Here is a 10,664-nt window from a genome sequence, read left to right as displayed (position 1 = left end):
GGATTTCTTTTTATTTGGGTTTGATTTTCATACTTTTAAAACCAACTAAAACCATACTGAACCGACTATATATTTTTATATAAATTGCATTAATCACATTTAAAGTAATTTCTGATATCCAAATGGTGTGACATAATTATTGCAAGTGTAAGAGCATCTCTAACGAACTCTCTCTAAATGAATTTCTAGCTAAACTTTAGAGAGGGATTTTGAAAAAGAATAAAAAAAACATCTCTAATCACACCCTCTAGTCACGTCTTCAGATAGGGATTTTCCAAATATCATAAATCAAGCTTCTAGCATTGATTACTAATATTTTAAACAAAAACTCTATTCGTGTTGGTAGTAGTAATTTTAAATACGTAATTTCGCCAAAGTAGAACAATATAACAATGTAAACAAAGATTTTGGTAAGATTAGTTGCATAACCATCTAAAATCAGTAAAACCGACATGCATTGATCCATAAAACGCAAACATGCCTGAACAATTGATCGTAGCATTTCTAGCAGAAAACAAAAACAAAGGTATCAAAGCATGAATATGCATTATCCAAAATAACGAACGATTGCCATAACTTATCGAATGCTAGCAAGATATTAACATGAAGAGAAAGAAGTTGTGTGGAGTCAGCGACGGAGTACAAGAGGGCCAAAGTTGGATGTGAGACCCTTGACGTCACCGTGGGACTTGAGCTTTACTCAGAGCTAAACCAACCACATTGCTCCACGTAGCCCAAACTCATCAATCTCGCAATAGACAGAAGGGAGCACAAGTCCTTGGAATGGTCAGTGCCCCAGGGAATCCACCCTCTCCATTTTCTGACACGAGTGTCTCGCACGTGTGATATTCTGTTATGAATTCAGTCATCTCCCGCTCTCTCTCTCTCTCTAAAACCATTTCAGACTCTGGAACTTCTGCTTCGCGCTCTCTCTCTCAAAGAAATGTCCAAAAGGCCAGAGTTGGAGTTGGAGTTGGAGTTGAAGCTTCAGGAGCATGCAACAAATCAGGTAATTTATCTCACCTCTGAAACCTTATAAACTGTTGATTTTCCGAATTGAAAGAAAACTGATTACTGCTCTGAAATCGTTCTTTCTCTTTTCATTTTTTTTCTTTTTTTTCGGTAATCCTCTGTGAAATCGTTCTTTCTTTTTTTGGGTAATCCTTTGTGAAATTGTTCTTGATTTAGGTAATATACAATTGGTACGCACATGCATTTGATGTTTGTTTTGTGAGATTCGATAGAATATGAACTGTGATTGAATTGCCTGATTTCTTGGAAATTTAGTAATTAGTGGTCTGTTTGGCTGCCGAGAAAATGGAGCTAAAGAAATCGATCACTAATTTATACACATTTGATAAAACGAGCTTGAATGAATTGAATAATTAAGTTCTTGGTAATTCAGCTGTAACCAGAGAATCTTTTGTGCTCTGTTTGGATGCCGAGAAAAGGGAGCGAAACAAAAATGTTTACTGCTATATTAAGTTGTTCTTTTCGTAGGTAATATACACATTTGATAAAATGAGCTATGAATGAACTGCGTGATTAATTTCTTGGAAATTGATCGGTAATCAGAGAATCTTTTGTTCTCTGTTTGGCTGTTGAGAAAATGGAGGGAAAGAAAATGAATGCAGTGAGTCAAGTTAGTGAGATTAGGTTTGGATGGAATTGGATTGAGCTTCGGCTCTTTTGCAGTAACTTTGAAGACTGAGAAAGTTATGAAAGTTTTGGATTTTTTTTCTTTTTTCCATTTGTTCATTCGAATGCCAAGTAACGCTGAACTGATTAAAATTTCAATCTGTGCCTAAAAACTTTGTCCGAGATCTGCGTTTCTCAACGGAAACCCAAGAGGCGTGACCTGGGCGGTTAATGGAAATGGATTCCATCTGGACATATCCAAGGTTTCGCTAGATGTGTTTCAAGGGCTTTCCAGCGTTCGATTGCAGGCTTTCAGAGCGAACTGATGAGATGGGTAAACTTGAGTTTTCCTTTTTGTTTTAAGTTGTTGAATATTGTCACTGTGTTCAACTGAGAGGAAACTGAAAGTTTAGCTTTCTAACTTTTCAGGGTTTTAGGGCGCAAAGCATTCATTACAGGCACAGGGATGATCTCTTCCTGAGAGGCCAGCCAGAGTTGGTAGATGGTATAGTTCGTGACCCTTCCCCGCCTGCTTCTCCTCCAGCTAGTGCATCACCCCAGCCGGTTGCAGCAGCTGTCGTGCCTTCCCGTCCAGCACCACTCCACCGTGCTCCTCCAGTTGCTGCCGCTGCAGCAGTGCGACTCGCTATTCTACCATCTTGGGGGCGCAAATCCCAGCAAGGTCCAAAAATTCCACGAGCAGAAGCATGGGGATGGGCACCTTTTGAGTCGACTACTGCTATTGCACCAGGTTGGGGAGTTCGCATGGCCACCAAGATATGAGGTCCCTTAGACCCCATGTATTGGATGTGGTGATGGAGCTATCTTGCTCGATTTGATTAGCTTCGGATTCAGTTTAGAAATATTTCTTGGTCTCTGCCACTCAATATCACAGCAATTTGACCAACTTGCTTTTGCAAAAGTGGTTGTTTCCTGACTACATATTGCTTGAACCGTCCATACAAAAACTTCTTCCCATGAAGGTTTATTGGGTTCCACAGGTGTGGCTTCTTGTATAAACTTTGTGAATTGAGAATTAGAAGGTCAGTGTTCCTTTGGCATTGTTTCCAAGCCATAATGTATGCCCCACAAAACGAAAATTGAAAATAGTGAGAAAAAAAAATAACGGAAGAGGACTTTTTTTTTTTTGAAGGTATGACGAGATATTTTCACACTAAAAAGAGAGAGAGTGTTCGGCTAAGTAACTTAATTTAGTATCGAATTTGTCTACGAACAAGAATTTACAGGAATATTTGGAACATTTCATTTCTACCTCTCACTTACAGGTGAAGAGTAATATCATCATCCGTAGTACTAAATGGCAACAAAAGAGAACTACTTGACTGAAAAGAGAAATTAAACCAAAGGCTACTACTCCTAATAACTCATGAAGTTCAACACAAACATAAAGACTCCAAATAACTGAAGGACTTCAATTAAAAATTCAATAGGACAAAAAAGAAGACTACCGTGCTTTTTTTTTTCTTTTTTTTAATTTATTTTTAAATAAAAAAAAAATAGAAAGAAAGAATGAATAAATAAAGAAAAGGAAAAAAAAAAGAACTACACAAACAAAAATGGAAAACAGAAAAATAAATTTAAATAAAGCACAATTAAGATTAAAGGGCATTTCCAGCAACAGAGCCAACAACTTGATGTATATCTAAACAAACCTAAATATTAGATTAATTTAGGTATTTTTTATCAACACCCCACTTAAAAATGTAATACTAAACAACTTGTAACTCTAATATGAAATGACTATTCGAGCCCTCATAGCTACTCCTACTCCTACTCTTCCTTGTTCATTCGTTGGTTTTCACATTCAAAAAATTATTTAAATAATGGAATAAAAATTTGACATTTTGCAAAGCCTTGCTCTAATTGGAATCCAAGAAATAAGAAGAAAACTAGAGAATGCTCACATTTTAATATGTAATTAAATATAATATTCTTGTGGATGTTTGATGATGAAGAAAATCAATGTTTTTTGGCTGGTTGGAACTAACATGACCTTATAAGAACAATTCCTACCATTGGCCCATCATGCTTAGAATCCAACATGATTGTTCAAGAAAATTTGCCGAATGTTTATAAATTAAACGGCAAGATGAAGATTTTATACAACAATTTAATTCATCTTTCTTGTCTTTAAAATGTGGATTATTCTTTTGTTTGAAAGAGATGAAGAGTTTGATGTGTGGTTAATTAGTTGATGATTGTGGGGTGTGTGAGACATGAGGTGTGGGGTGTAAAAGATGTGAGGTGTGAGGGTAGTATTGGAAATTACGTGGGTGTGTTAAATTTAAAAAGTAAATGTGGGGTGTATTAAGTATGTGGAGTGTAGTCAACAAATTATGAGGTGTTAATAAAACAAGCCTTAATTTAAACCAAATTACATTCGCAATGCAAATACAAGGTTGATCCCAGAGGGATTGCTTTAACACCAATTTAACCAACTAATCACGCTAGACTTAAATAAACAAACAAAGGATAAATTGAATTGAATAATTGAGTAATTGATTAAGAAAATTAACAAGAAAAAAAGAAAAGACAATTAATTAAAATAAACATACGACACAAGAAAACCTAAGGTTATGAATTCACCAATATAATTCTTATTTACATTTCCCAGAGCCAACTACTATCCAATTACCATGTCAATGTTAAAGGTTGTGTCTTTTTAAGATATGAATTAATATGCAGTCTAGCATCAATTATCTCTATGTGATAATTATATCCTATTGGTTAGGTATAAACACATAAAAACCCGTTAAGTGTAGAAGAATCATGTCAACCAAGTAGGACTAGCTTGATACTAGTCATCCTTACTAGTTTGTCTACTATTCTTAATCTTAATTCCAATAAACTGCTAATTAGAGCTTATCTTTGGGTCTTAATTTTCTGATATCATTCTTCTCACCAATGAGGAAAATATATAATGTACAAGAGTGATTTACAAGGAAAGAAATAAACATCAAATAACCTAATTACAATCTGATTATAAGGACTCAAATAGGTAACTAAACTAATTAGAAAAGGTCAACTCTCCAACACTCCCCCTGAAGTTGGTGCATATATGTCGTTCATGCCCAACTTGACAAGAGAGTTGTAAAACGCTTGACTTGCAATAACTTTCGTTAAGATATTCGCTAATTGATCCTCTGACTTTACGAACGGGAATTGAATAATATTCCCATCCAACTTCTCCTTAATGAAGTGTCTATCAACTTTCACGTGTTTTGTGCGATCATGCTGAATTGGGTTGTGTGAGATATCGATAACTGATTTATTATCACAAAATAAATCTAAGGCTGAATTCAAAGGATACCCGAGTTCACCAAGTAACCTCCGAAGCCATAATAGTTCACATACTCCCTCTGCCATACCCCTGTATTCCGCCTGTGCACTTGAAAAAGCAACCACTTTCTATTTCTTACTCCGCCAAGTCACTAAGTTTCCTCCCACAAATGTAAAAGTAACCAGATGTGGACCGACGATCAGTAATGTTGCCTGCCCAATCTGCATCAGTGTAACCCTCTATTCGGTAATGATCATTCTTGGAAAACATGATGCTTCTACCTGTTGAGGACTTCAAGTATCGTAAGATGCGTTCAACTGCACCCATATGTGCCTTACTTGGAGAATGCATAAATTGACTAACAACACTTACTGCGTATGCAATATCAAGCCTGGTGTGAGATAAATAAATTAACCTCCCAACTAACCTTTGATAACGATCTCTGTTAGTGGGAACTTGATCAGGGTGCACGGCAAGATGGTGATTTTGGACTATAAGGGTGTCAGCCGGTTTACAATCAAGCATTCCAGTTTCAGCTAATAAGTCTAGAACATATTTTCTTTGAAACAGAAATATTCCTTGTTTAGATCGAGCTACTTATATCCCCAAGAAATATTTCAAACCACCAAGATATTTCATCTCGAACTCAGTTGCTAGGTAATCTTTGAGCCTTGAGATTTCCTCTTTGTCGTCACCCGTAACAATCATATCGTCCACATAGATGATAAGTGCCGTCAATTTCCCCATTCGACATTTCAAGAAAAGTGTATGATCAAAATTGCTCTGCCTGAACCCATATTTCCTCATAGCCGTCTGGAACGTACTAAACCATGCTTGAGGTGATTGTTTCAACCCATACAATGCTTTATTCAACTTGCACACTACTCCGGGTTGTAAAACCGATGCATAACTAGGTGGAATATCCATATACACTTCTTTAATATTACCGTGTAAGAAAGCATTTTTCACATCAAATTGCTGTAATGACTAATCTAAGTTGGCCACCAATGAAAGTAATACTCTTACCGTATTAATCTTTGCTACCGAGGCAAATGTCTTTGTATAATCAACACAATAGGTCTGAGTGTATCCCTTGGCTACCAATCATGCTTTATATCGTTCAACAAACCCATCAGCTTTGTACTTGATGGTGTACACCCATCGACACCCAACTCTCTTTTTTCCTTGGGGAAGTGGAACTAAATCCCACATTTGATTTTTCTGGAGTACAACCATTTCTTCCTCCATTGCCTTGGTCCATCGATCGTCAGATAGTGCCTCCTTCAATGAACTTGGTGTGCTATCATTGGATATTTGTTGTATAAAAGCTTTGCCGGGTTCTGATAACTTCTGTGACGACACATAGTTGGCAATGGGATATTTAGAGCCTTTCGTTGTGTCCGGTGAATATCGATTGGGTGGCTTTCCCCAGTTGTGCTTGAAAGGTAATTGATAATTCAGAACAACGGTATCATCACTCTCCTCCAATCCATTTTTTTTTTTTTGTCAATACTCCTCTAATCTTGTTTTCCACGACTCTCTCTTACTCCTCTTCCTTCACAACCCAATTCCAATTCCCCTTCTCTGCCATGAAGAAAAAATTGCACAAAATTGCAAAAAGAATTGTAGAAAAATTGCATAGGTGAAATAGAAAAATTGCAGAGATGAAGGAAGAAGATAAAGTGTGAGAGGAAGAGGAAAAATTGCAGATATGTATGAAGTAAACATACACAACAATAAAAACAGCATGAAGATATACACAAGTGGGTAAGCAACATTTGAGCCACCATTTTTTCGTTAGTGTTTGAATAGCATATCCTATTATCTATCTTCCAAATTTAGGGTATTCTGAAGCCACTCCCCGGCCACATCAGATAAATTTTCGTTTTACCTTCCATCCATTCAGCATGTACTATGTTAGTCATCAATTTTTTTTTTTTTCTTATGCATTCTGCAGTGCAATATAAACCCTATATGTTGTTGAATAAGTGGCCAAGTGGCCATACTTTAGAATTAACAAACAAAAAGGGGAAACATCTTTCCTTGTTTTGGGGAAGAAAATATGGGTTGCTTTTTCTTTTGTCTACCACCCGTGAGTTTTGGCTCCTTCATAATGGAGGGTTTGGTTGCTTTCTTCCCTCAATTCGGTTGTGTGGTAGAAAGAGAGAAAAGAGCTCATTTTTCTGCAGAGATCAAGGAGAGTTGCAGAGAGCCCAAAAGGAAGAAGAAGCTGCTGCTTCATTTGGTTAGTAATCATCCACCAAAGTAGTTGTTGTTGTAATAGCTTTGAGCTATATGTATAGAGAAGAAATTATTCTTTATATTTCTTCCTCTATTTGTTTCTTTGGTGTGTGAGAGCTATTGGGTGTATTGGGTTATTTGGGTTGTGAGATTGCCAACACTTTGTAAACTCCCATTTGGTTGATAGTGGATTATTGGGTGAGCTCCTACTGCTCCGAGGACGTACTCCAGTTACACTGATTGTGGAGAAACCTTGTTAAAATCTTTGTGTCATTTTATATTTTGTTCTTGCATTTCCATTTGATATATTTTCTGTGGGCTAGCTTAAGTTGGTTCCAAAAGATTTTGGTGCTATCCTAGCACAAAAATTGGTATCAGAGCACTGGTTGCTCTTGGGTACTGTCTAGTTGCCAAAGATGTCAGACGGGCAAGATGAGAATCCTTTTGGAAGCAGCTCCGGGTTTGCAAGAACTACGGTGCAAAATGCAAAGTTCGAAGTGGAAGAGTTTGATGGCACAAACAACTTTGGGATGTGGCAATGTGAGGTCAAAGATGTGTTGGCTCAACAAGATCTACTTGCCGCTTTGGGAGAGAAGCCGGAAGCTATGTCGAAGCCGGAATGGGAGAAATTAAATTTGTGGGCTTGCTCTTCAATTCAGTTGTGCCTTGCAAAAACTCAGAAGTATTTTGTGATGCGGGAGACTTTGGCAAGTGTGTTGTGGCAAAAATTGGAAGACAAGTATATGACGAAGAGTGCAGAGAACCGGCTACATTTGAAGAAAAAGCTCTACCGCTTCCAATACAAAGAAGGTACAAAAATGATTAGACACCTTGATGCTTTTAATAAGTTGATTGCCGACTTGTTAAATTTAGATGAGGATATTAAGGATGAAGATAAGGCCTTAATATTGTTGAATTCCTTGCCGGACTCTTATGAGCATTTTGTTACCACTATTATGCATGGTAAAGAAACTGTGAAATTTGAAGATGTGTCAAATGCCTTGATGAATTATGAAATGAGGCATAGAGATAAAAATCATGATAGTACCTCTGAAGCTTTATTTGTTAGAGGTAGATCATCGGAGAAGAGATCCTCTTCTAGCAGGAAAAAATCACAGTCTCGACCTAGAGGAAACTCTAAAGGTAGAAAACCTTTGGAAAGGGATGAATGTGCCTTTTGTCGTAATAAGGGCCATTGGAAGAAAGATTGTCCTAGATTGAAGACCAAAGGCAAAGAAAGTTCTGAAGCTAATGTTGCTGAGGTTGAAACAAATTTTTCTGATTTTGCTTTAACCACTTCCTCATCATTTGATTGTGCTACTAAGTGGGTGTTGGATACGGGTTGTACTCATCATATGACTCCTCACAAGGATTGGTTTTCAAGCTTGAAAGAGTTTGATGGCGGTGTTGTGTTCATGGGAGATGACAATCCTTGCACAACAAAAGGGATTGGTACAGTTCATTTGAAGTTGCATGATGGCATGGTTAAAGAGTTGACAGGTGTTCGGTATGTACCGAATTTGAAGAAAAATCTTATTTCTTTGGGAACTTTGGAAGCCAAGGGCTTCAGGTTTCATTCAGATGGGCAGACATTGAAGGTGACTTATGGTGCACTTGTTGTGATGAAAGCTCCTCGATGTGGCCATTTGTATTTATTGCAAGGAAGCATTGTGACAGGTGAAGCATCTGTAGTCTCAGAAAATATGGGCACATCCGATTCTGATACTACTAGACTGTGGCATATGAGATTAGGCCATGCCGATGAGAAAGCTCTACAAGGGCTTGTGAAACAAGGTCTTCTAAAAGGTGCCACGACTTGTAAGCTTGATTTCTGTGAGCATTGTGTCTTGGGGAAGCAAACTAGAGTGAAGTTTGGTACTGCTGTACATCAGACGAAGGGCATTCTTGATTATGTGTATTCGGATGTTTGGGGTCCTACAAAGACTCCCTCTTTGAGTGGTAGACATTGGTTCGTGACCTTTGTTGATGATTATTCAAGAAGGTCTTGGGTCTACACTATGAAGCACAAGAGTGAGGTGTTGAGCATTTTCTTGGGTTGGAAGAAAATGGTTGAGAACCAGACTGGGAGAAAGATTAAGATTTTGAGATCGGATAATGGTGGTGAATACACATCCGACCCTTTCTTTAAAGTTTGCAAAGAGGAAGGGATTGTGAGACATTTTAGTGTCCGAGGAACTCCACAACAAAATGGAGTTGCAGAAAGATTGAATCGAACCTTGCTTGAGAAGGTTAGATGCATGTTGTCTCAGTCGGGTTTGAGCAAGTCGTTTTGGGCAGAGGCAGTTACTTATGCATGTCACATCATCAACCGATTACCCTCAGCTGCTGTTCAGGGTAAGACGCCAATGGAGGTATGGTTTGGAAAACCCTCTTCTGATTATGAGTATATTCGTATTTTTGGTTCACCTGCTTATTTTCATGTAACTGAAAATAAACTTGATCCTAGAGCCAAAAAGGCTATCTTTCTTGGTTTTAGTAGTGGTGTCAAAGGTTACAGGTTGTGGTGCCCAGAGATGAAAAAACTTGTAATCAGCAGAGATGTGACATTTGATGAAGAAAATATGTTCAGAGACTCTGAAAAGAATGTGAAAGATGTCCAACAGGTGGAGCTTGAGAAAGTTGCCTCTAGTACTTCAAATCCTATTTCCGCTGATGTCGAAGCCACTACAAGTGAAGAAGTGGGAGACCATGAGGATGTTGAAGAAGTTGAACTTGAAGATTCTATTCAAGTTGAAGAGCAAGTTTCACCTCAAGAGTCTATTGCCAAGAACAGAGGAAAAAGACAAATTACCAAGCCAGCTCGGTATAGTGACTATGTTGCTTTTGCTCTTCCTATAATCACTGATGAGATTCCATCCAATTTTGAGGAAGCCATTGAGAGTGAGGAAAAGGAGAAGTGGTGCAATGCCATGGGTGACGAGATGAATTCTCTCATGAAAAACAAGACTTGGGAGTTAGCTAAATTGCCTAAGGGTAAGAAAGCTATTGGTTGCAAATAGGTGTATGCCAAGAAGGAAGATGTTGCTGAGAAAAACAATATCAGATTCAAAGCAAGATTAGTTGCTAAAGGGTATGCACAAAAGGAGGGCATTGACTACAATGAAATCTTTTCTCCAGTTGTGAAGCACTCATCAATTCGCATTATGTTAGCTCTTGTTGCACAATATGATCTTGAACTTGTGCAACTTGATGTGAAGACGGCTTTCCTACATGGTGATTTGAATGAAGAGATCCATATGTGTCAACCGGATGGGTATAAAGTGAAAGGGAAAGAAAATTTGTTTTGCAAGTTGAAGAAATCACTTTATGGCTTGAAGCAATCTCCAAGACAATGGTATTTGAGGTTTGATAAATTTATGAGAGGCCAAAATTATTCTAGAAGTCAATATGATCATTGTGTGTACTTCAAGAAGTTGCAAGATGGGTCTTTCATTTATTTATTGATATATGTTGATGATATGTT

This window comes from Pyrus communis, chromosome 17, assembly GCF_041283825.1.
Source record: "Pyrus communis isolate YQ-2024b chromosome 17, ASM4128382v1, whole genome shotgun sequence".
In the NCBI taxonomy this organism is placed as follows: Eukaryota; Viridiplantae; Streptophyta; class Magnoliopsida; order Rosales; family Rosaceae; genus Pyrus; species Pyrus communis.
The sequence above is the reverse complement of the archived record's forward strand: the minus strand, read 5'-3'. Positions refer to the sequence as shown.